General features: G+C 41.5%; 1 pseudogene across 1 annotated transcript; it reads right to left on the reverse strand.

Moving 5' to 3' along the window:
* Positions 1-25,370: 25,370 nt before the first annotated feature.
* LOC308630165 (macrophage immunometabolism regulator-like) lies at positions 25,371-26,183 on the reverse strand (annotated as a pseudogene). Its single transcript has one exon. The product of its transcript is annotated as a macrophage immunometabolism regulator-like (transcript).
* Positions 26,184-26,712: the final 529 nt, after the last annotated feature.

Here is a 26,712-nt window from a genome sequence, read left to right on the forward strand (position 1 = left end):
CAGTAACCCAGACCAGAGCTGGGGTGACAAGTAAGAGGAATCCCTTGTTGTTTTCATCCAGGGGTCTCCCTGTCTCTTGAGGTCTAGGTAAAATGAAATCAGTGCCCCAATTCCAAGGCTTGTGGCTGATTTCCATAAATACCGAGGAAGTTTACAGTCTCAAAGTCTCAACCGGCTCCAAACTTTTATTTCCTCAGTTTATGGGTTGTCTAGGTGTCTCACATGTTTGGTTCTGTTCAGCAATGCATTGACTCGGGTGTCACATTCAGGCTCTTTTCCAGTTTTCACACACACACACACACACACACACACACACAACTACTCCCACAAGTTGATTTGCATGGTAAGTGGACCTTATTGATTTAAGAGAGAGCTGGAAGTAGAGAATTCCAAGGGATTTTTTTTTTTTTTTTTGGCGGTACGTGGGCCTCTCACTGTTGTGGCCTTTCCCGTTGCGGAGCACAGGCTCCGGACGTGCAGGCTCAGCGGCCATGGCTCACGGGCCCAGCCGCTCCACGGCATGTGGGATCTTCCCGGAGCGGGGCACGAACCCGTGTCCCCTGCATTGGCAGGCGGACTCTCAACCACTGCGCCACCAGGGAAGCCCTCCAAGGGAATTTTTTTTTTTTTTTTTTTTGTGGTGCGCGGGCCTCTCACTGTTGTGGCCTTTCCCGTTGTGGAGCACAGGCTCCGGACGTGCAGGCTCAGCGGCCATGGCTCACGGGCCCAGCCGCTCCGCGGCACGTGGGATCCTCCCAGACCGGGGCACGAACCCGTGTCCCCTGCATCGGCAGGCGGACTCTCAACCACTGCACCACCAGGGAAGGCCCAAGGGAATTTTTACTCCCTCTCATTCCCTCTACCTTACCTGGTGCCCCAGTTACACGTCATCATCAGCTGGGCTCCTGCTTTCTCTCTGAGGCAAAACAAATTCCTCGTGCTGCGTCTTGCGGAACCGGTAAGACTTTTCTGTGTTGCCTCAGCACCTTCCCACAGGCCTCAGGTACTCACCTCCTCCAAACGGCTTATCAAGTTGTGTCCCTTCCTAAGAAGAATTCTGGTGCCAGCTGTTAAGAAAATAAATATTTCAACCCTTTATAATTTAGTTTTAAACTCCAGTGTTTTCAGTCAAAAGAAAACTAATATTTCTTTCATTCAACAAGCAAAAGAAATCTTTGTGTGCTCATTTTATGCCAGGCGTTATTCCCGGAGCTGGGAGCCCAGCAGGGAATACGACACAGTCTTATTGCAGAGGTTCTGTCTCCTGGAGGAGAAATGTTTTAAACAAATAACGATGTGAATAATTTAGTAACCACTGTGGTAATTACCACAGAGGGAAATTTCTGAGTATTATCTGAAGGGCGTGGCCGTGGCAGAAAGGGGTGAGGGGTGAGGAGTGAGGGAAAGTTCTCCTGACACGTTTAATCTGCCCAGCATTAGAAAAGGCTGCTTTACTCACAGGCCTATGTGCTTTTGTCTGCAATTGTGCCGCCTCTGAGGAGACAACTAAAATCAGAGCGACAACATTTGTTGAGTTTCTGTCATGAATTAACATATAATTAATTCAACAAATGCTTATTGAGGGGCTCCTATGTGCCTGATACTCTGCTAAGAGTATATATAACAGTTTATATGTAGCCTAGAGAGGGTGACAGAAAATATTCAGAAAAATAAAGAAGTATGGTATTATCAGGCAGTATGAAGTGAAATAACTGAAAAGAGGTGATGGGTGGGTGGTCAGGAAGGGCCTCACCGGGTGCAAGAGGCCTGGATGGTCAGCAGCTTGCTGAAGAGGGTCTAGTTAAAGGAAAGGTGTGTTCAAAGGTCCTGAGGCAGAAACCACACTGTTGGCTCCTCTGACCACAGAAAAATGCAGAGGCGAGAGTAAGTAAGTGAGAGGAAAGGGAGGATGTTCTTGGCATGGAGCCAGGGTCCTGTTTAGGTAGGATTTTGTAGGCCATGGGAGGAGTTAGAGTTTTTTCCCCAAGAGAAAAACGAAGGGATCCGTAGGGGAGTGACTTATCTGATTTATGTTTTAAAAAATCATTCTGGGTGCAGGATAGAGAATAGAGTGTTTATCACAGTGTTTTGTAATAAACAACCTAAACATCTGTTAATGCAGAATTAGTTAAATAAATAATGGTATGGCAGTTTCTCAAAAAACTAAAACTGGAAATATCATATGATCCAGCAATTCTACTCCTGGATATATATCCAAAGAAAATGAAAACACTAATCTGAAAAGATACATGGACCCCCAACTTTCATAGCAGCATTATTTACAATAGCTAAGATATGGAAACAACCTAAGTGTCCATTTAACAGATGAATGGGTAAAGAGGATGTGATATATATATCACATAAATATAAGAAAACAGAAACAGACTCACAGATATAGAGGACAAACTAGTGGTTACCAGTGCTTAAGAGAAACTGCCATGTATATAGTAACAATACACAAGCAACAATTACAATTATTACAATTACTATGTAATAGTAAAATAAGCAACAAGGATATACTGTATAGCACAGGGAAATATAGCCATTATTTTATAATAATTTTAAATGGAGTAAGTCTAAAAAAATATTGAATCACTATGTTGTACACCTGAAACTAATATTGTAAATCAACTATATGTCAATTTAAAAAAAAGGAAAAAAATGGTGGCATGTCTATATGTTGACATGGAAAGATGTTCGTTCACTTTGTAGTAATTGGGGAAAAAAATCAACTTACAGTATAATGAATCTATTGAGCTTTAATTAGTCTGAAAGGATGTAAACAAAAATGTTTATATTTTTTGTCTCTGGGTGGTGACAATATACAATTTTTTTCTCCTTTTTTGTTTACCTGTATTTTCTAGTTTTTCCACGTGAGTAATAAAAGGGGTATATAGAAATAAGTTCATGAGACATAAGATTAAGAGGTGGCCTGACAGAGAAAACATTGAAATACAGTAATGTGATATTTTCACTTACCAAGAATTATATTTACAGCTTACTTCAAAGCATGAATACCTGGCAGCATATTTCAAATGTTATGTCATAAAATTTATAATGGAAAACTGAAAGTGTGATTACATGAGTTATTATTCCTTAAAATTATAGTTCATAGTATTTATCTTTTCCTGACAAGTATCATTGACTTTGATCATACATTTCCTCAGGCCCAGTATGAAATTCTTTCCCACTTGAGTGCTGACTTTTGGGAGTGCTTCTGACTATGTTGCCTTGCTGTATTTTTTTGAACTTGGATTCGAAAATATTTCTATTTTCCACTTAAAATTCCAAGAAGAATAATTTGAAGAATGGGAAACTAAAACTCAATGGAATATATCTGAGCTACTGAGGACTTTTATGAGCTGTTCCCCTGGTTTTTTCTGAAAACATTGCATAATTTTAGACTTCCACTTAATTCTTTTTGTTCAAGGTGTTTACCGTTGGGTGAAGTTTTAAGTCCCTCATATATTAGCTGTTCAATAACAGTAGCACATCTGACCAAATGCCAATGGGCCAGAATTTATGATTTTCTAATGGTAGCAGTGTGGGTTAAGTTCCTTACAATCTTGGTCTTTCTGATCTCCCTTTGTTAATTTCAGAGGAATCCTTTGAACTTTAAATTTCATGTCAAGTTTTACAACAGTAGATTGCTGCAAATGTCATCAGGTTTTTGACTTGTATGCTTGAGAAAACTGAAGGTTTTCTTTTTTTCTTGTCCATTACTGTCTTTTTGAAATTATTTTCTGTCACTGTTGTGTAAGATAACTTGGACTTCCTAGGTCTTCCGATGATCCGTGTCCATAACAATTTTATAGAGGTTTTTTTTTTTTTTTTTTTGCGATACGCGGGCCTCTCACCATTGTGGCCTCTCCCGCTGCGGAGCACAGGCTCCGGATGCGCAGGCTCAGCGGCCATGGCTCACGGGCCCAGCCGCTCTGCGGCACGTGGGATCTTCCAGGACCAGGGCACGAACCCGTGTCCCCTGCATCGGCAGGTGGGCTCTCAACCACTGCGCCACCAGGGAAGCCCCCATAACAAGTTTAAATAAACCATGTAGAAGACATATACATTACTAATCTTGCTAAGGGAAAAGCGTGAATAAAAAGCTATTTTAAAAATTTATTGAATTAATTAATTTATTTATCTGCGTTGGGTCTTCGTTGCTGTGCGCGGGTTTTCTCTAGTTGCAGCGAGCGGGAGCTTCTCGCTGCGGTGGCTTCTCTTGTTCCTGTTTCTGAGTCACACGATAACCAACCCCATTTCGTTGTAGTCACGCTCTTGTTTTTTTCAATATGCTGACCTCTGGTCAGCTCCAGCAGATAGGGTTTCTCCCTTCAGAGGACTTGGGGCTTGTCTGGAGCCAGGGACACTTTGGCCTCTCCTCCCGTTCCTTTGTGATTTGCAGACAGACAGAGAAAGGAGGGATGTTTCTGAGAATTTGCAGACCTTTATCTAAGCTTTCTTTTTTTGTGTGTCTGTCATTGAACTTGGATGACCTGTAGAATTTCAGAAACAGTTGATGGTGTGAAGGAGCAAGGCTGCCTTAAGTGGACATATTTAGTCCTGGATAAAAGAAGCTAAGGATCGACGGTAACATGTAAATGGAGATTTCAGCCATTTCCACTAAACTTTGCTGCATGTGAAAGACAGAAGAAAGAGGATCTGCTGTTATTTTGTGTGCAGTTAAAACAGGCTAGTCTTCCCAGAGAAGTACTTGTTGAAATAGGAAAACTGTGGATAGAGTATAAGTTTCCCAACCTGTTGTGAGATGCTGCACTTCTCACCACGCTGCCACCAGGGATGGGAAAGCTTTTTTTTTTTTTCTGTTTGTGACTTCCAATCCATGCAAGACCAGTCAAAGGTAAAGGGCACATCTGAAATAATTTGAAAGTATGCTTCAATTTCATGTAATGTCCAGTTAAGAAAAAAGAGGGGGTAGATAAAATAGAAGAAATTGGAAAGGTGCAAGAGAGAAGAAAAGATAAACGAGTGGTAGATAAAGTAGGGAGATGAATTGGGCAGCGGAGCAAGAGAGGAGAGAAACTATAGAAAAAGGAAGAAACACAGGCTTGAGGATGCTACACTCCTATCGCTCGCTGCTTTTTAAAGTGCTAACTTACACAGGACCTTCAAGTTTCCTTACACTATTCTGAATGGGATTCCAATAAAAACTTACAGTGGGGGAAATCCATTTCCTGGGATAGTGTTTGCTAAATTGGGTTTTGTAACCCATATTCTTTTTCAGGCCTCTCACTGCTGTGGCCTCTCCTATTGCGGAGCACAGGCTCCGGACACACAGGCTCAGTGGCCATGGCTCACGGGCCCAGCCACTCCGCGGCATGTGGGATCTTCCTTGACCAGGGCACAAACCTGTGTCCCCTGCATCGGCAGGTGGACTCTCAACCATTGCGCCACCAGGGAAGCCCGTAACCCATATTCTTGAGGAAGGTGGGTCCTTGGTTCAAATTTGATGGTTTCCATTTGATGATAATCTTCTAAAATGTTAATGTCAGCATATTATGGATCACCAGGATGCCCACTTTATAATAGAATACTGTCTCACAATTTCATGGCAGTGCTTACTTTTATACTTGCTATTGGGTAGGTGTAAAATAGCACTGGATTACTCTAATTCTCACAGGCTAATGATAAAAGAGTACTGGTTAACTTAATAAATGATGTATTTGTGCCAATTAGAGTCCAAATTAGTCATTTGGTGCTTGTAAGGAGAATGATATTTGAATAGAGAAGAGTAGTGGGAGAATGGAGTGATCTCTGAAGGAAGACACATTTAGATAGGAGGGGCACAAGGAACCCAAGAGAGCCCACCTTAGACTTGGTACCACCATCTCATTGCGAATGGCAATTTGGTTTCAGCAAAAGGGCGTAATCCATGACATTAATGTTGTTAATTTGAGTTTTATTCATTTTTCTAATTTTGTTTAAACTTAATTGGTAAAGTTATTTGTGGATTTAAAATCTATGAAGGTCATAATCCTGAGATGTTTAAATAATAATAATAATATAATAAACACAAATTAGGGCAAGTCTATGAGTCTGGAGGATTCTAATATTTAAAAAGGGGTCTTGTTCATTACCCAAGTTTGAGAAACACTGTTCTAAACTGAAGTGGAAGATCACTATTACCTCGGGGGCTAAGTAATATCAAAGTATGGACCAATACTATTAAACTAGAAAGTCTTGCCAAAACTAAATCATGTTTGACTATTGGCTTTTTAAAATCACTTCATAAGTGTTTTGTATTCATTTACAATTACTATTTTGGGGCAATGGGTCTTAATATCATTGCTTTAATTTTTTTCTCCTTCTAGTAGTTCTGAAAACAAATTGTTAGTGATAAAAAGTATTGACCATTTCAAATGTCCATTTATTCTTTCAATAATATTTATCAAATGGCAAGTATTGCCAGGCAAATTAGTTATGTAAATTTATATTATTTATAAATTTATATGTACACACATGTTAATATTGTATATATTTACATACATATTAAATATATATTTACATAATGTTTATATATAAGTATATAAAGTAAATAAATATATACATATATTTATATATACAATTTGATTGATCAATAGAGAGATATAGATAGGTAAAACATGGTTCTTGGGCTTGAGAAGCTCAAAATTTAGCAGAGGAGATAAATGTGAAAACATATAATTACAAAACAATAGAAATTATTGGTATAATAGATACGTGAACTGGAGCAAAGAAAAGAGAGAAACTAGCTTTGCCTGCAGGTGGAAAAGAAGGAATTCACTTGTATTACAACTTATCATTACTCTTACCTGTGTTATAAATTACAATTTTCACATTCCAGAGTAAGAGGAGAATATCTGTGTAGGATATTTTTTCAGCTTTACTGAAGTATTATTGACATATAACATATGTTAGTTTAAGGTGTACAATGTGATGAGTTGATGCACATATACATTGAGATAAATTGTGAAATGATTACCATGATAGGGGTTGTTAACATCTTCATCCTGTGTAGAGTTTAAAAAATTTATCTCATTAAACAAACAGGCCTGCAATAGTGTTGAGAATGTGATACAAGAATTTGCTGCACGTGACAACAATGGCATAACGTACCCAGGAAATGTTGCAGTGGCTCCTATTACATAAACCATAACTTAATTGTATGATGGCAGATGTAAATAGAATACAGTGGATAGTATGATGCACTAGACATAAGCATCACTTCATTCATCCATGCATTTGAAAAACTGTACGTTTGGTGGGCAAGATATTGCATAGGTGCTAGTAAGAAAAAAAATTTTTTTAATTTTTATTTTATATTGGAGCATAGTTGATTAACAATGTTGTATTAGTTTCAGGTGTACAGAAAAGTGATTCAGTTATACATATACATGTATCTATTCTTTTTCAAATTCTTTTCCCATTTAGGTTATTACAGAATATTGAGCAGAGTTCCCTGGGCTACACAGTAGGTCTTTGTTGGTTATCTATTTTAATTATAGCAGTGTGTACATGTCAGTCCCAAACTCCCAATCTGTCCCTCCCCCCAGCCTTCCACCCTGGTAACCATAAGTTCATTCTCTAAGTCTGTGTCTGTTTCTGTTTTGTAAATACAGTAAGTCCCCTACATACAAACGAGTTCCATTCAGAGAGCACGTTCATAAGTCATTTGTTCATAAGTCCAACAAAGTTAGCTTAGGTACCCAACTAACACAATCAGCTATATAGTACTGTACTGTAATAGGTTTATAATACTTTTCACACAAATAATAATAAAAAACAAACACACACACACAAACATTTTTAATCTTATAGTACAGTACCTTGAAAAGTACAGTAGTACAGTACAACAGCTGGCATACAGGGGCTGGCATGAGTAAACAGGCAAGAAGAATTACTGTACTGACTGGAAGAGGGAGAGGAGGTGGGAGATGGTAGAGCTGAAGGATCGTCAGCAACAGGAGACGGAGGGCAAGCTGCAATGTTACTCACGCCTGATGTAAATGGCACAGATTCTAGTTGCTTGCTTGGTTCAATTCTATCTACCCTCTTGAAAAAATGATCCAGGGATATCTGGGTAGTAGCTCTTTTTTTTCTTGTCATAGATGACACAGTAGCACTGGATTGCATTCTGAACAGCTGCTGTAATCTTTGTGTACCGTTCTATGTTTGGGTCCTGTGCCTCAATAACTAATGGTGCCTCCTCAGATAAAGAAAATTCCCTTTCCATTTCCTGCATCGTGAATCTCTTTGGTTCTTCAGTTACTTCTTTCCCTTGTCTCTCTTTGTCCTTTCTCTGGGCCTCCAGTTCCATCAGGTCCTTGTTAGTAAGCTCCTCATGTTGCACAGCAAGGAGTGCAATGAAGTTGTCCTCTTGCAGATCTAGCTCCAGCAATGTTTCCATCATTATCACTTGGTGCTTCTTAGCGGTACTAACTACATCACTGCTGCTTTTACGTTTGCTTCCGGACATCCTGGACTTGAAATAAAGTTACTGTACTCTGTACAGTACTGTACAGTAAAGTACACAAAAGCACAACCACTTGTAGAGGATGCACGCACGTGACAATGTACGCCAGACACATGAACCAACTTACGTGATTGGACATGTGAGTGCATGTTCGCGTCTTTGAAAGTTTGCAACTTGAAGGTTTGTATGCAGGGGACTTACTGTAACTTTATTTGTATCATTGAGAAAACAAAAATTAATAAGGCATTTTCCTACTTCAAGGAGATTATAACCTAGTAAGGGAGGTAAAAGATATTCAAATGACTATTATCCAGAGCAGTTTGCGTTAAGTGTTCTAAGAACAAAGTAACCAGAGTATGATAAAGGTCAGAGAAAATGCTTAGTTTGGATATGAGGGATGGCTTCTTGGGAGAACATGGGTTTGAGCGAGGTTGTATGGGATAGGTGTACAAAATTTTGTTGGTGACTATCACAGAGAGAGGGTGTGTGTCCCAATCATAAGAATCCTTTGAATCTCATGAGTACCTTTGTAGAGGTGGGAAAGGAGAAGTCATCTTTCAGGAACAGCAAGCACTCTGGCTGGGTCTGAGTATAAAGCACACATAGCAGAGTTGTGGAAGATAATTTTCAAACGGTTAATTAGTAGTAGGTCATGGGTGGCTTATAGAATCTCAGGAAAAACAATTATACAAACATTTATTGGGGGCTTGTAATATTTCAAGAGTTGGGAATTCAAAGATGAATGAAACAAAGCCTATGCCCTTGGGATCTCAGACACACAACCCTTGATGCCTTGGAGATAGCATAGCACGCTGATTACAAAATGTGAGGGTACGTGCTGTCACGAAGATACATGCAAAGGATATGGGAACAATCATCTCTCATGGGGAGAGTCAGAGAAAACACCCGAGAGGAGATGCTATTGTAACTGGGTCTTGATGAATGAGTACAGAAAAAATAAGAACATAATGTTTCCCTTGCATACAAAGTCCCAGAGACATGCAAAGGCTGGCTTAGTCAAAAAGCCAAGTGTGGTCCAGTGTGACTCAAGGGGAAAGTGTTAGGAGCTGAGGCTAGAAAGGAAGGTCGGGGTCAAAGTGAGAAGTGCCTTGTGTGTTGTGGTAAGAAATTTGGACTTAAGTCTCCTTGGCCAATGATTTTCAGTCTTTTGGGTTGGTGGTGTACCTTCAAAAACTAGAATTTGTTGCAGGACAGTGGAAAAGATGAAAGGTCTGGAAACACTAAACAAACCAGCAGCAATTACACCACAAGCAATCGTATGGTACAATTATGGTCTCGCAGTGTTTATAAAAGCATCCATAGTTACTGCACTATTCACTTGGTTGGTCTTCAGTGCATTTCTTTGGGAATTGAGCTATTTATTCCCAGACAGTGCATCTTGAATACTTGGTGATGTTGTCACAAGTTCCAGTAAGCACAAGACACTTCCCTTGGCATAGACTTGATGTTACTCTAAGCCTCTTCCCGCCTAGTCCGGTGGTACTCTAGGTACCACCCCACAAGTTGCTCAGATCAGCATTCTGTTTGATGGAAATTGCTGTTAAAAGTTTGAATGCTGGCAAAACCAAATTTTACCTTATTGGTCAAAAGGTGGCAGGATGTTTGCAAAGCATGCAAGGTATGGGGACAAAGTGCTATGTCTTACCAGGTAAAAACACTTGCTGCAGGCAATAGATAGTCTTGAAAGACTTTTAAACAGATGGGTCCTATAACCAAAATGATGATATGGGCAGATTTACCAAACTGCCATGTGCAAAATGCAGGAAGGAGAGGCCAGGAGCTGGGAGACCATTTAAGGCCAGAACTAAGATCAGAACTAGGGTGTCAGTAGAAAGGGAGACTAGGGGCCACTTTATTAAGGAAGTAGGGGACTTGGCAATTGATTGGTTGGGGAAGGAGTGTCATGAAGAGGAGCCAAAGATGATTTGACATTTTATGCCCGGATGAACAGAAGAATGTTGGTGCCATCAACATAAATAGGATAATCAGGAATAACAGCTATTTAGAATTACATGAGAAATGCGGCTCAGGGTAATTGAGTTTTAAATGGTAGTTATAAATTAACCAAGATCAGTTATGCCTTTTAGAATATTCTTATTGTTCTAGTAAATACCCAGGGAAAATATATATTGCTCAATATAGCAATTCAGCAATTGGCCTTTTACTCTTAGTGTTTCATATATAACTCCCTTTAAATGCAATTTTGATTTTTCAAAGGTGATTTACCTACAGTTTTTGTGCAACCCATTAGTATAAAAATGTTCCCAGCCCTTATAGGCCTTAAGAAGGAGTATTCTGGGGCTGTACCTCCTGGGAAGTGGGAGTGGCTCTAAACCACTTGCCAACCTAGGGATTCTAGTAAGACTGTATCTCCCGAGAAACATGCCTGTAAGGTTTCTTCTGTGGCCCCTACCCTTCCACCCTGGGGTGGAGCTTGTGCAGATACCCGCAGTACAGAACACGGGAAAGTACCAGCCCTAGTAGGCAAACTTTAAGCAGAGTGGTAACTAGGTGACCCTAATTTTTGAGCCTTATTATACGTCTTTTCTTACTACAAATGAAGAAGTTAAAAACAACTTTCACTTGTTAGTTATTTCTCCAATTTGAAAAGACAGAAGCCAACCCCCCAGAATGCTTTATCTGGGTTATCCCAGAATGACCCAAATCCACAATTTAATGGACCCAAGCACAACCTAGAGTGACTGGGAAAAGAAGACTTTTCTTATGATGTATATGTAAACCAGAGTCAGAAGCTTGAGGTTTCCTTGGGGCGCCTGTGATGTCTTTGTCAGTGGTCCTCATCTTACTCCAGAGGTACACAAGATGTCACAGGGGTTGATTTCATTGGCCTTCATACCACTAGGTCAGTTTGCAGTACAAAACATATCAAAACACACATCCTTGACAGTCTGGAACCATAGCCATATTCCCTGTAAGAGCTGTCAGTGGTACCCTGCAGGGTGACAGGAATTTGGAGTGGAGGAACCTTGCCTTGCAGAATAGGGAAGGTGAATGGGGGAGGGGAAGTGTTAAGACGGGCGAGTTTTCTTTCTTTTTCCTGAATTGTTCTTGTTTTCAGCAGCATTTCCCCCCTCTCATCCACGGCTGAATCTAGAGTTCTCTCAATGAACGATCTAGTTATTAAAGGCTAATGGTCTAACACAATTTCATTTTGTTTTTCTCCTGGCCCCTGAGCAATCATGAAGGTGTTGGTAGAGTGAGAGTTATAACTGGCACATGAAACTTTACAGTAGAAGGCACCTTGCTGGTCCAGCTTTGTAGTAAAAAGGGCAGGTGGGTGCCATGGACAATGGCCAAAGTAAAGACCTTGCCTTGGTGATTTCTGCCTTTCCCACTCCTCTGTGTCAGTTAGAGGCAGCACTGAACTGCTGAATAAAGCTCATGGGGATTATCTACCCTCCTCCCAGAGCCCTGAGATATGGATCAAGCATTCTGGTTTCAGACACAATAAGGGGAGTACAGCACAGGTGACAAAATTCTGAAGATATATTATCCTTTTCTCCAAATATTAGCAGATTCATCTCCCCTCTCTATTCATGTTGCTTTGATTAATGGTATTTCCATGGGGCCTGTTTCCCACTTTCAAATGTAGGATAAAATTAAGGAAAGCAGATTAAGACTGAATAAAATGTGCAATGTTCTCTCAAGCCGTTCCAAATTTTGGAATGTTTTGGCTAAACATCTTTTTTTTTTTTTTTTTTTTTTTTTAATCTTTCCACCTAGACCAAGCCCTGGAGCCAGGGTGTGGGGTGAATGGTGCTGCTTGGAGCACAAACATCTATAGCTGTAACCTTGGGGTGACCTCATAGGTCACCATGCCATCAGGGACTGAAGGATGGGATCTGCTTTCTTCGCTTAACAAGGGTCCAGGGCTTCCCTGGTGGCGCAGTGGTTGAGAGTCCGCCTGCCGATGCAGGGGACACGGGTTCATGCTCCGGTCTGGGAAGATCCCACATGCCACGGAGCGGCTGGGCCCGTGAGCCATGGCCACTGGGCCTGCGCATCCGGAGCCTGTGCTCCGCAACAGGAGAGGCCACAGCAGTGAGAGGCCCGCGTACCGCAAAAAAAACAAAAAAAAAAACCCAAAAAACATACAAGGGTCCATTTCCAGCAGGAGTTCAGCCCTGCATATAGGTTATCTCAAAAATAAGATGCATATTTCATCAATATAAATCTGACTTCAAAGATTAGAGCCTTTGACTTCAGTTAATTTAAACACAAGTATTTGACTAGTTTTGAATGGGATAGAATAAGTTATTCCTTCTTTCCCTACCTCTTGGGCAGGAGGAAGTGTTTCTTGTGTAGCCCATTCGTGGGGTAACTCTGGCTTCCATCTTGCACACCACCCATTGCCTTTGGCTAGAGATGTCTATTATTTTATGACATCCTCACTTCTGGGGCTTTCTAACAGCTGCTTCTGTTTGCTACTTTGCATTTTCTCAGTTTCTCTTCACAATCTCATAATCAAGTAAGAGTCTTATTAATTCATTTATTTTTTTTCAGCTTATGAATGTACTGCCATGCCTCCTGGCTGCAAAAACATGAGAGAATCACTGGGAAAAAAATTCAATAATTAATGAGAGTTTTATTCCCCCCAGCTTACAACATTCAGAAAAAATCACTCAAAATCTTACAATATGGACTCAACCTTTAATTCTTAAAGACAGAAAACATAAACTCTGGACGAGAGAAAGAATGCTTTCAAAATGCATTTTTTTTTTAAGTCTAGGAATTGTTAACAGGATCATGCTGGCCAAATGTTATTGACATGAGGCAAGACTGAAGGAGCCTAATACTGTCACTCTTCGATTCTCCAAGGACTTCAGAGCACTAGTCATTTCAGGAACACTCACCTTTGACAATGAAAGAACAGTCTCATTTTGTCTGTTCTATTTAAATGGGCCCAGTTTTAGGGGAAAATAAACAGTTCTCAGAGCACAGACCTTTACTGAACTGGAAATACTTTTATTTATTGGACACATGTTTTATTTGAACATCTCCATTGTGCCATAACCCATGCCCTCATATAATAACATTTTATTTGAGCAAATACTGTGGGAATCACAGATAGAAGAGGCCGAAAACCCTGTCCGGAGAGATGGGAAACTATCAAGGTCTGTGAAGAATATGGGATTTTACCCTACTTGGAAGCTAACAGGCTAGCCTGGTACCATTTCATGGACACTGGGAGAAGGCATGAGACAGGACAGAGACAAATGACTTTATTAATCATAGCACAGTGACCAGCACTAGAATGATGTTGACACCAGGTTCCCATGCCCCCCAAATCCCAAGGGGCACACAGGTGGGCCTAGATGGATGCTTGCACATGCCAAGTGTTGTGTTATAGGAGGAGAACACGGAGCTTAAGGAATTTACCATTTTTACAGTGAGCAGCAAGCAAGATGCTACATCAGCCTTCAAGATTGCTCTCTGCAAACGCAATGCTGAGAACTGGCCAGGGTAATGAGTTGTCAGGGCTTTGTGTTCTTGGCATCCTTGGCAAGAATGTGCAGGGATGGATGCTCAGGGCCCGAGATGGATTAACTCTTCTAGCAGAAACTTCACTGAGACAATATTTAGGGCGAGGACCAAAAGGACTCATTCCAGTAAGAGGCAACAGTATTTGCAAAGGCCCTGAGGCATGAGAGACAATGAGAAGGTCTCAGGAACAATGGAGAGTCTTGCTTAATTGGGATGCTGGTGATAAGGCTGGCATCCAATCCTCCAGGGCTTTGCATGCCACTGAGATTATGAAGTGTAGCTCTTTTGTTTTCTTTTAACCTAACACATTTCAGAGCATTTTAAGCATGGGAATGACATGATTGAACTTTATTATATGTTACCTGGTGATAATGTGGGGAATAGACTGGAATCAGAGATAAGTTATGTTGGCCTTTCACCAGCTGTCCCTGGAATATTTTACTTCCTTTATGTCCTATAAACCCCCTGCCTTGTTTTTTCCCTTCTATTTTTCTAACCCCTTACCCCACCCTGTGTCCCATTCTCACCTTCAGGAAACTCACACTCTCACCTTCATGCCTGGCAGCCCTCTCCCTTTAACTCACATCGAATATGCTCAGATATTTGCTGATATGTAGTAGGAATATTTCTGTTTAATTTACTGAATTAAACACTATTTTTATACTATTTTTAGAGTTGTAAACATGTTATTTGTTGGGAATTCATCCAGTTTTTTTCATATGTCAATGTTATGTTAAGAATTTTTACTTGGCATTACATAATTCATAAATCCAAAGCCTAAAAGGTAAATTGCAACATTCAATTTATAAAAATTAAAAAAACCCACACACACAAAAATACTTTCTACTTCAAATTGTATTTAATTATTATTATTTTTCTTTTCTTTCTTTCTTTTCTCTCTCTCTTTTTTTTTTTTTTTTGCTGTGCTGTGTGGCCTGTGGGATCTTAGTTCCCCGACCAGGGATAAAACCTGGGCCCTCAGCAGTGAAAGCTTGGAGTCCTAACCACTGGACCCCCAGGGAATTCCCAAATTGTATTTAATTATTCTAAAAAGGAATCATACAAAGACAAGAAGAAATATGATATTTTAGGAGGTTAAAAAATGGATTAAGTATACCAAGATACAAAATGTCTTATTTTATTTGTAAGTGATTTTAAGCCCCTTCCAAATTTTGCAGTGTATTCTGGGGCAGAAATGATGATGATGATGATTACTTTTTAAAAAATTAATTAATTAATGGCTGCGTTGGGTCTTTGTTGCTGCACGCCGGCTTTCTCTAATTGTGGTGAGTGCAGGCTTCTCATTGCAGTGGCTTCTCTTTGTTGTGGAGCACAGGCTCTAGGCACGCGGGTTTCAGTAGTTGTGTCTCACGGGCTCTAGAGCACAGGTTCAGTAGTTGGGGCGCACGGGCTTAGTTGCTCCACGGCATGTGGGATCTTCCCGGACCAGGGCTCGAACCCGTGTCCCCTGCATTGGCAGGTGGATTCTTAACCACTGCGTCATCAGGGAAGTCCAGATGGTGATTATTTTTTAAGCCCATTCTGGGAAAGTGCTCTCAGATAGTCCCTATATTAGTTTCCTGTTACCACTGCCACAAATCGCCACAAACTTAGTGGCTTCAAACAACACACACTTATACTCTTACAGTTGTGGAGGTCACAAGTCTTCAATCATTTTTACTGGGCTAAAGTCAAGACGTTGGCAGGACTGGTTCCTTCTGGAAGCTCTGAGGAAGGATCTGTGTTGTTGCCTTTTTTTCCTCCTAGTGGTGGTTGTACTCCTTGGCTGGTGGCCCCTCTCTCCATCTTCAAAGTATATCTATCACCCTTGAAATGGAGCAGGACCCTATGGTCCTTCCCCCACCATGTCCTCAGCCTGCCTTTTGTCTGTGGAAAAACTTTAGCCAAAGAATAAGTTTAATCAGAGAAGTGAGAAAATGCAGAAACAAAGGAAAACAGTCCAACAAGACTTAATAATAGTTTAGTCATTAAGCATAGTCAAGGATCTTTAGTTCTTCTTCATGGGCTATAGATAATATTCTGAGCCCTATCCTGTGAGCTGTCTATAGATACTGAAACCCCTACCAGGTGGAAGAAGTTAACTACATGATGACCAGGCTGTAGCCATGACATAGCTGCCACAATTGCCAGAATTAGCCTCAAAGAAATGGAAACAAACTGACCCTGGAACTGAAGAGTAACTGTACTTAAAACAGTCAAGATGATGCTGATCAGACCTCTGCATGACTAATTTCAAGATGACTGTTAGAGCTGACCGTGCTGTTCGTACATGTAGCCCCCTCCCTCTGCCTATAAAAGCTCTTGCCCGCTGGTTGTCAGTCGCGGGCATGAATAGTCGGCCTTTTGGACACCCCCCCGTTGCTGGCATCCAAAATAACGCAGACTTTCCTTTCCACCAACTTGCCTCTTTACTGGCTTTTGAGCGGTGAGAAGCTGGACCCCACTTTCAGTAACACCCTGACCTCTGCTTTTGTGGTTACATCTCCTTCTCTGACTCTCATCTTCCCTTGTGTTTCTTATAAAAACCATGTGACTATATTGAGCCCACCTGGGTACTTCAGGCTAATTTCCCCACTTCAAAATCCTTAACCTAACCACACCTGTAAAGTCTCTTTTACCTTAAAATGGAACATTCTCAGGTTCTGAGGATTAGAATGTAGACATAATTGGAGGCAGTCATTATCCCACCTACCACAATCCCACTTTCCACTGAAAGCACTGTTCTTGTCTCCTTCCTCAGCTTTACTTGATTTGGGGTTACAGCTGAGATAATGGGGCTCCCTAACTCGCCATCCAAGTATCCATCTATTTTAGAATAAATTTATAAAGATAAGTTCTTGGAGCTGGAAGCTTCTGAGTGAATCGTCCTCCACAGAATGGCTCATCTGTGAATATGCCAGGCAGGTGTGCAAGGTCCGTCTCTCACTAAGTGCAGCAAACCCTATCTGTGCCCTGCGTGCAACCCCTCATCCCTCTCATTTCGGTGCATCCTGCCTCCAGACCGCAAAGTGCTGGTATGTGCATCTCTTTGCCAGAAGATAGCCCTGGTCTCAGAGTCTGTTCTGCCTGGGCTTGTTTGTTTTTGTTTTGTTTTGTTTTGTCCGTGAGGGATCTTGGTTCCCCAACAGGGATTGAACCCATGCCCCCTGCAGTGGAGGCGCTGAGTCTTAAGGACTGGACCTCCAGGGAGGAGGAGCCTGTACTTGAACAGGCTGGAAATGCTCTGGAAATAAACACTCCATCCCCCAGCAGCTCTAAGGACTGGAGCTAATGGACAAATATCCCAGCTCCCTCATTTGTTTATCAATTTGTTTTATTGAGATATATTTCACATAACATAAAATTCACATTAAAGCATAAAATTCAGTGATTTTTCATATATTCACAGTGTCATACAACCATCACCACTATCTAATTCCAGAACATTTCTATCCTTCTCCCAAAGAAACCCCAACCTGTTTGCAGTTAATCCCAACCCTCCCCTCCCCACCCCCCCGCCGGCAACCACTAATCTACTTTCTGTCTCTTTGAATTGGCCTATTTTGGACATTTCAGACAAATGGAATCATACAGTAACCGGTCACTCATTTCTGGATGGGTAACTTCAAGGAACATGCCCAGCTCTGGTTCTCAGGTTTCCCCATCAGGATGAAGCTCCGTTGCCCACGGTGGTGATGGGTAATTAATTAGCTGCTTTTCCTTTCTGATCTCACTCCCCTACTTTCCCACTAGTGTTTCCGGGAATCATGTCTCAAAGAAAGGGTTTGCCCTCGAATCCTTGCTTTAGGATCAGCTTCTGGGGGAACCCAAGCCGAACACTAGGTATATCTAGTTAAGTAATCCATTCATCAGATATACACTGAACATTTCCTCTGTGCTTGGCACCCTCGCTCAATACTGAGGCCACAGCACAAACCAGCCCCGCATCCGCCCTGCTCTAATGGAGGGTATGTATGCGGGGAACAAAGGCATTAAGCAAATTATAAATGAGATGAGTGTTACAAAGGAGTGGGGGAGGGAGGTCCTTCCTAAGAATGAGGTCTGAGGAATGAGCAGGAATCAGCCGGGGAGACCGTGGGGAAATGTTCCAGGCAATGGACACACCCCAAGATAAGGGAGAGCGTGGTGATTTGGGGGCTGGAGAGAAATCCATAGGCTCTTGCAGAGAGTTGGAGGAGAATAGTAGGGCCAGGTACTTGTATCTCCCTTCAAGGAAGGATTTGGTGTCCAGCTGGGGCTCATGCAGTGGTCAGCAAATTCTAGATGTCAGCTCCTCAGGTGTGCTTCCTCTCCTGAGCTGATTGGCCCCAGGTCCCACCCTTCCTGGAGCTGCATGCATGATGGGAGAGAGAGGGATCTAGAAATGGGGCGGGGGCAGGGGGCAGGGGGCGAGGCTTTCTCACCGCAGAGCTCCCAGCCATGTTTCTGGGTCTGCCTCACTGTTCACCTGCGTCCTCTAATTCTGCTCCCGCCCCCTTCCTTTCACACGTGATGTTCCTTAATAAGCGTCTTGCTCCTCAAACGCTGCCAGAAGCAGCTCCAGGAGGACGCAGCCTCCGACAGCACAGAGACAGGAAGGCTTTGTGTCGTGTGTGATGAAACTACGAGGCTTCCTCAGACACGGGGTAAGTGAGGGTCCTTGGGACCTGATAGGGATGGGCCACACGTCTCGTGAGCAAGAACAACTTCGGCGGCTTCATGGAAGGATCTGCAGGTAAGTTTGCCTTTGGGAGATTCTGCAAGTCTGAGAAAAAGTCGGGGAAGGGAGGGTTTGGGATGAGCATCAATGTACTGGCGGGGGTACATTTAAAGTGCATTGTATTCTTTGTATTTTCCTAGATTTGTCTCAAATATAACATTTGTAGGTACTGTATAAATTAACCATACCAGTAACAAGTCTGTTTGGATTTATACATATTTTTTGTCCCTGGATCCTTCAGGAATGTGAGCAAAAGTGAACATTGTACAAATGTTTTCCCTAGAGGATAATATTAGATTACATACTGCTGGCATTTAAAATTTTTACGTTCGGTCTGGGTAGTAGACTTTTAAAATAATAGGTACTACTCCAGTGGGTACATTGAAAAGCACTAAAATATTAAATAAATTGTATGTTTAACTTATATTAGCTGGAGCAGGGGTATCTACATTCCTCTGTCCTTAATTTAGGGTGTACCATTATTGTCTAGTCTGCCCCCAAAGTACAGATACAGGAGCTCTTTCCTACCAGAAGAGTCCTAGCATGCTACAGAGACTCGTCTTCATTACAGATACCTGGGAGCACACAGGCAGCCACTATAGGACTAGAGGCTTAGTGATAGGCGTTGCCGTAAACGCAATGGCGTGGCTGCCTTGCGGAGCCCACTGGGGTGCTGGAGGTGTTCTCCATCTGGCACAGCTTCTAGATGTTCTCTTGATGCCCCTCACGGTCCCCTGACTCAAGTGCTTCTTTTTTTTTTTTTGCGGTACGCGGGCCTCTCACTGCTGTGGCCTCTCCCGTTGCGGAGCACAGGCTCCGGATGCGCAGGCTCAGCAGCCATGGCTCACGGGCCCAGCCGCTCCACGGCATGTGGGATCCTCCCGGACCGGGACACGAACCCATGTTCCCTGCATTAGCAGGCAGATTCTCAACCACTGCACCACCAGGGAAGCCCGACAATTTTTTTCTTTCTTTCTTTCTTTTTTTTTTTTTTTATGGTACGCGGGCCTCTCACTGCTGTGGCCTCTCCCGTTGCGGAGCACAGGCTCCGGACGCGCAGGCTCAGCAGCCATGGTTCCCAGGCCCAGCCGCTCCGCGGCATGTGGGATCTTCCCAGACCAGGGCACGAATTCGTGTCCCCTGCATCGGCAGGCGGACTCTCAACCACTGCGCCACCAGGGAAGCCCCCAAATGTTTCTTGCATTGGGGATCCAACTCAGGACGCCCTCAGGGAACGCTGACCTTTTTCTGTTCCTTCCTCTAGTCATTCTCCTCAGACCAGAAAAATGTCCAGCCCACTTCCTGCCTCTTGAGGATGGGGGCACGAGGTCCTAACTTTAGAGCTTTACAGCTCATTTCAGAGGCAAGAAAGAAATAAAAATACATTATAAATTCCCTGCCATACAGCCAAATGTTTTGAATATGTGAAAGTGAAAGCAATTCCATTCACCTGAAAGCTCTGGAACACACAAAACTAATGTATGGTGATAAAAATCAGAACAGTGCTTTCCTCTGGAGCTGGGGGTTGGGGCTTGAGGATTTTTTCTAGAGTGAAGGAAATGTTCTCTGTCTCGACGGGGCAGGGGTACATGTTTGTCTAAACGTATTGAACCGTGTATTTAAAATCTACGCATTTCATGTAAATTTAAAAAGAAAACAGGGTAACAGTTGAAAAATGAAAAAAGAAGGACTATGTAAAACTAATTCAGGAAGGATTTATATTTCAGAGTTGTTGGGTTTTAGTTGTCTGACTTCGATAGGGACAGTTGTAGGCAAGGACCCACCATCAGCATGCAGCTCTGCTAAGAAATATAAAAACATTTTTATCCACAGTTTATTTCTTAATGAGATCCAGAATCTTGCGTGAAATGTAAAGCTCTTTGAACAACTACAAAAAATTGTTCTCATAAGTTAAATTAGCTAGGTGAAAATTGGTACACATTTCTTTAGCTTTTGTCTTCAGCTGACACCCAGTATCTCTACCTACAGAGTGGCCACAAGTATAAATATAGGTGACTCTGTCCTGTTCGACCCATGTTAAACATACACCAATTAGTGTGCGTGCTCTTGACGGGTGAGGGAAGGTCACTCGGAGAGCAACCAGAACGTGACCCCAGAGTGGTGAGAGGCTGGTAGGGGTGATAATTTCTAAAACTGGATTGGATGACATATCCCTGTGGAGTATGCTGAATGCTGGCTAGATCAGAACACCCTTGGGTATGGATGCCAGAAAAGCTCAGGACACAGGATGAAAAGTTCAATTTGAATATCAGATAAGCAGCAAATAATTTTTTAGTATAAGTATGCATGGAGATACTTACATATCCCTTGCATAAGTGGGATATATCATGGAACATAACTGTAAGGACATGATTATACTAAAAATTTACTTTTTTATCTGAAATTTAAATTTAACTGGTGTCCTATATTTTTATTTGCTAAATCTGGCAACTCTATGCTTGGGGTATGCTGAAAGGGCAGGGGTTTTGGTTTGTTTTTTTGTTCAGTAAAAATCAGGAACAAATAATTTGAGCCTGTGGTTCTCAAACCTTAGCTTGCATCAAAATCACCTGCAGAGCTCGTTAAAACAGACAATTGAGCCCAAGTTTCTGATTCAGTAGGTCTGGGGTGAGGTCCCGAAAATTTGCGTTTTTATTATTCCCAGGCGTTGCTGATTCTGTTGATTCCAGGTATCATTTGAGACTAATGATTGGAGGCAATGCATTACAGATGTATGTACAAGGATTGCTAGAAATGCAGTGTTAATGTATCCCGTCCACTGCCATTCTGCCCAGCACACTAAACTATGCATCATCAATAAGGGACAACAATCAAACATAATGTATTGTCATGTAATATCAATAAACCATTTATTATATATGGTTGCCTCTATTGCCAGGCTTTATGGCTACTCTACAGGTCAGTTATTTGCCTATGTAGTGAATGGATTGCCTTTTAATGAGTGTGAAATTAAAATTCCATATTAGAATAAATTAAAAATTTGATAAACCCATAAAATAGTAATATCAGAGAACCTTTGTTAAATTACATACCAAATAAATGTTTAACAAGGTGAGACACCCAGGAATAATTTATATTTTATTAAATACCACCACAATTTCCATAGCAAATTATATACACATAGCCTTTATACAACCTCAGGAGTTTTGGAGTACCCAGAATGGAATTTCCACACTATGACTTTTTCCAGGGACCTGTTTTCTTGGAGGAAAATAGTGGGATTTGCTTGTACTTTTCATGGAAATGGAACATATTGAAATGTTTTAAAGTAACCTTAAAGCTGACATTTTAAAGTTCTGCCATCAACATTACTGGGTTTTGTTTTTTTTACTTTTCTGTTTATTGACCTATTAAAATTGATTTGGATTTCCTCTTTTTTTTTTTTTTTTTGCGGTATGCGGGCCTCTCACTGTTGTGGCCTCTCCCGTTGCGGAGCACAGGCTCCGGATGCGCAGGCCCAGCAGCCATGGCTCACGGGCCCAGCTGCTCCGTGGCATGTGGGATCCTCCCAGACCGGGGCACGAACCCGTATCCCCTGCATCGGCAGGCGGACTCTCAACCACTGCGCCACCAGGGAGGCCCTGGATTTCCTCTTTTAAGGGAGAGAAATACATAGAGGAAAAAAATGAAAGAAGGGTACTAGCATATTTTGTTAGGTGTCTAAGTCCTTTGGTTACTTTCTTGGAAACTGTTGATCTACTACCAATACATGTAAAATATAAAGATAAACATATAAATATAAAAATATGTATTAGAGATATATACTGAAATATTTATGGGTGAAATAATCTAGGATTTGCTCTAAAATACTGCAACAAGAAAAAAGTCAGAAGGAAAGATGAAATGTTTGGCAAAATAAAATGGTGTTAATTGTTGAAACTGGGTGATGGGAGCATGAAGTTTATTATGTTATAGTACATTTGCCTGTTTAGAAATTTCTGTAAGTTTTTTTAAAAAAACACCTGAGGACTTACCTTATTTCTCAGCTTTGCCCCCTAATTGGACAAGAAACCATACTCAAATCACCTGAATAGTCTGTCTCACTTTTTAGAAATAATTGTAATGCAATTAATCAGCAAGTAATTAGTGAACTAGGCTTCTTGTGTAGGTAGCATTCTGATATTACTATCTTTCCAGGGATATTGCCAAATTACTAGAAAGTATAATGTACTTTATAAAACTAAAACCACTTTTCAAGTATTATCACAAAATCCATTGTTGAGATTCTTTGTAAATGCATAGATATTTGGTAAATAAAATTTCCGGAAGACCTTTTTTTCATGTTTAAGAATAGTTGTTATGGTTAGGTAGCTGCTGAGATAGCACTTGCTCAGATTCCTATGTGAGAATAGGACAGGAAAAAAAAAGTAATGTTAATCATCTTGGTTCCTTTTGTGTTTCTGAGGTACAAGCAAAGCAGCCTTTAAGACTTCTTTGTGTGTGTGTGTGTGTTTACATCACCCTTTTATTTCATAGTTAGAAATAATACAGTTCCACAGGATAAATCGTCAATAAATAATGGTGCTTAATCATTAAATGTAAAAATGCCAGCTCTTTGGCATCTGACAGGATTCTATTTCTTGTCAAACTAATGACTGTATAGATATAGTTAATCTTAGTGATCATTCATCAATACAATATGTTACAATGGTGCAATTTACTTTAAAATGTACAACAGCTGAAAATTTCCAGCCCACCAAGAAATCTGATCAACTCAGTAAGATATAGGCCAACTTCCCCAAGGCTCTTTCACATGATTTGCCTCAGTTAAAGTATAATAAACGTTGATTAAGAGTTCCTAGGGTTTTCTAATAGTTATTCTGCTCTAGAATTTGACATTCATTCTTGCCAAAGAAAAGTCACAACTGCACCAGGAATGACCCACTCATTTAATTAAAAGGTGTTCTTATTTTATAAGCAAGATTGCTAAGAAATCTTAGCAACCTTAGAAATTCACAGCCCCCCAAATAAAATTTAAAACAAGGATGTCTGTGCTGGGCTTCCCTGGTGGCACAGTGGTTAAGAACCCATCTGCCAATGCAGGGGACACGGGTTCGAGCCCTGGTCCGGGAAGATCCCACAGGCCGCGGAGCAACTAAGCTGGTGCACCACAACTGCTGAGCCTGCCCTCTAGAACCCATGAGCCACAACTACTGAGCCAGTGTGCCACAACTATTAAACCCCGTGTGCCTAGAGCCAGTACTCCGCAACAAGAGAAGCCACCGCAGTGAGAAGCCCGCGCACCGCAACGAAGAGGAGCCCTCGCTCGCCGCATCTGGAGAAAGCCCACGGGCAGCAACGAAGACCCAACGCAGCCAAAAATAAATAAATAAATTTATAAAAGAAGAAAAGGAGGTCTATGCTGCCAGAAATGCCGATTCAGTAATAAATTGCACCTTCAAGAGTCAAAAAAGAAATAGAAACTTTTACAAAAGGTAAATTACATATATTTTTTTCCCAAAATATATTCAGGGATAGTTGAGCTGCAATTGTTACTAAAGCCAGGGCATTATTCCTTTAGCAACAAATTAAACCGGTGCAATTGACATAAATTGTTAAGTAATCCAGGATTAACTCATTAAAACTGTAGAGGCACTTTAGGCTCCTGCACTAATCCTAGAAACTGGAATTTCAGTGCGTGCCCGTGCTGCACAGAAGTAAAACTGAAACGACCCGAGGCCATGCTGAATGGTATCACTTCATGCTTAGTTTAAGCATTTGAGAGTAGAAATCATGAATTCCTCTATTAGAGTTCCATTCACTTACAGGACATTCAGATACAAACAGTGTTATACCTATAATCCACAATTTAAAGAATCCTTTCCATTTTAAAGTTCCAGATGAATTTTAAATTAGAAAATAAGCACTAAGGAAACTTTTATCAACTTATGAAAACTTCATGTTGGAAAATTTCCGGTAAAGTTTCCCCCCACCCGTTGTAAAATAAATATTTTGTATCCCCAATTTAATTTTATGAAGACACACTTTAATAATGCTATAAAGAAATAATTTACAGAGATCAATAACTTTTCATGCAGAAACTAAAAATTCATTGCTCAATAATATTACTGAGGCAAGTGAAAAAAGATTGTTCTCTTGTCAGTTTGAAATGTTAATTTTTTCAGTGCAAAACCAGTTATAAAATATTTAAACTCAATATTTAAAAATAAAAAGTCCGATTTAGCAGTGTTCAAGTTCTAAATTTCATAAAACAAATCTTATATCTTATAGTAAAATACAGAGATTAAAGAAGTACTTGAGTACTTAAGATATAAATTTCTAATGAATCATACCAAGTCAGCAACAACCAAGAAGATAACATTCCCAATTTGAGTATTAGAATTTTAAAGATGATATTACTGTACTAAAGCCTTTTTTTTCCTAGCTAAAATGCTATGCAAACGAACGGTCAACATTCTGTTTTCCTTGCAGTTGTGTGCTCTAGAATGATTTTGCCTCAAGTACCTGTGATTTCATTCCTGTATTCAAAATTTGATCCAGTTTTTATGTTCCAGGAACACTTAGTTGATTTAACCATCTATAATGTAAGCAGTCCTGTACAGAGTACAACAGTGGAATTTTCAAGCCAAGTATAGACTGACCTAAACTGGTTTACACTCTGCAAGTCACTCATGTATTATTCCTAGCAAACACCCGGTCCCCTCTGAGGGTTAAGTGTTGAAGCTGGTACTGTAGCACTTCTGTGTCAGTGGCTCCTTGGTGTTCATTTTATCTCGATTGAGATAGTCCAGAGATTTGGAGTGAGCCCTCTTACCTTTAAGAAGACAAAGAGGCAGAGGCCCACGGAGGGCCTTTTTAAGGTTCATAAGGTAAAGATTTAGTGCACTTGTCTCCTGGGCTGGACATCCGCTTTCGCCTCCTACCATTGACAGCTGGAATCTCCTACTGCCCGTAGTACCTACTTCTGGTTTTATACAAAGGAGAGGAATGAGCAAGTCCTGCATCCAGCTGTTCCGAGCGCAAGGAAGGCACGGCTTCTCCCTTACTCTCTTCACCTCCGGTGCACTTCTGGGCTAACTTTGGGAGTTCCTCACCCGTTGTGAAGCCAGCCAGATAGAGTCCACGTGGAGGATCTGGTAGCCTGACACAGTCCGGCGCATCGGCGAGCACTGAAACAGCGGGGCTTCTCTGCCTCTGCCTTTCCGGGGAGCTCACCTTGGCCACGGGCAAGGGCAGGGTGGTCAGGGGACTTCTGGACACTCCATTAATATCTACTTCCATTTTAGGCACCAGTCTGCACACACCAGCCTAAGTCCCAGAAGATGTCACTGTCCAATGTCTAATGAGTCCCCAGGGAACACAGGCATAATAATTGTTCTGTTCTGCTCCAGATACAGTGGCCCACAGCGCTGCCGCCTCCGCCGTGCTTGGGGCCGCAGAGACTGAGACAAGGGCGGGAGAGGTGCAGGGTTGCGGCGCCGAGATCCGGGCTGAGGCCGCCAGCCAGGTACCCTCTCCCACCTTTAAGATTTCCAAATACCATCTGTATCTACTACACGGTAATAGAATGTAATTTAATTCCCCCAAAGGCAGGTAAATATAGAAGGAAAAACTTAAGAGGTCAAGAATATGGAAGTTTGTGTGTCTTGCTGTGTATGCACAAGCATAAATCATTTAGAAAATTTGGAATACAATCCAGACATGGCTGTATGGTGTACTTCCAGACCAGGGGAGAGGATGTCCTCCTTTTTATTTGCGGACTTGAAACCCTGGCATGGTTCGGGACCAGAAATGGCCTGTGGCCTGAAGGTCTGGGGATGCATTGTGTGACCACATGCCCTGCCACCAGTGGAGGGGTTTACTGCGTATTCATGACCCACACTGAAGAAGCAGGAACAGTAAAAAACAAAAAACTGCAAACCAGGATGAGAGTGTGCTTTGCACCCAGTGGAGCCGGGTAGACACAGGAAACATGTGGTAAGTGCAGGCTGTCCTTACCCTCCTGAAATGT

This window comes from Mesoplodon bidens (assembly GCF_964165515.1).
Source record: "Mesoplodon bidens genome assembly, chromosome: 16".
Taxonomy (NCBI): Eukaryota; Metazoa; Chordata; class Mammalia; order Artiodactyla; family Ziphiidae; genus Mesoplodon; species Mesoplodon bidens.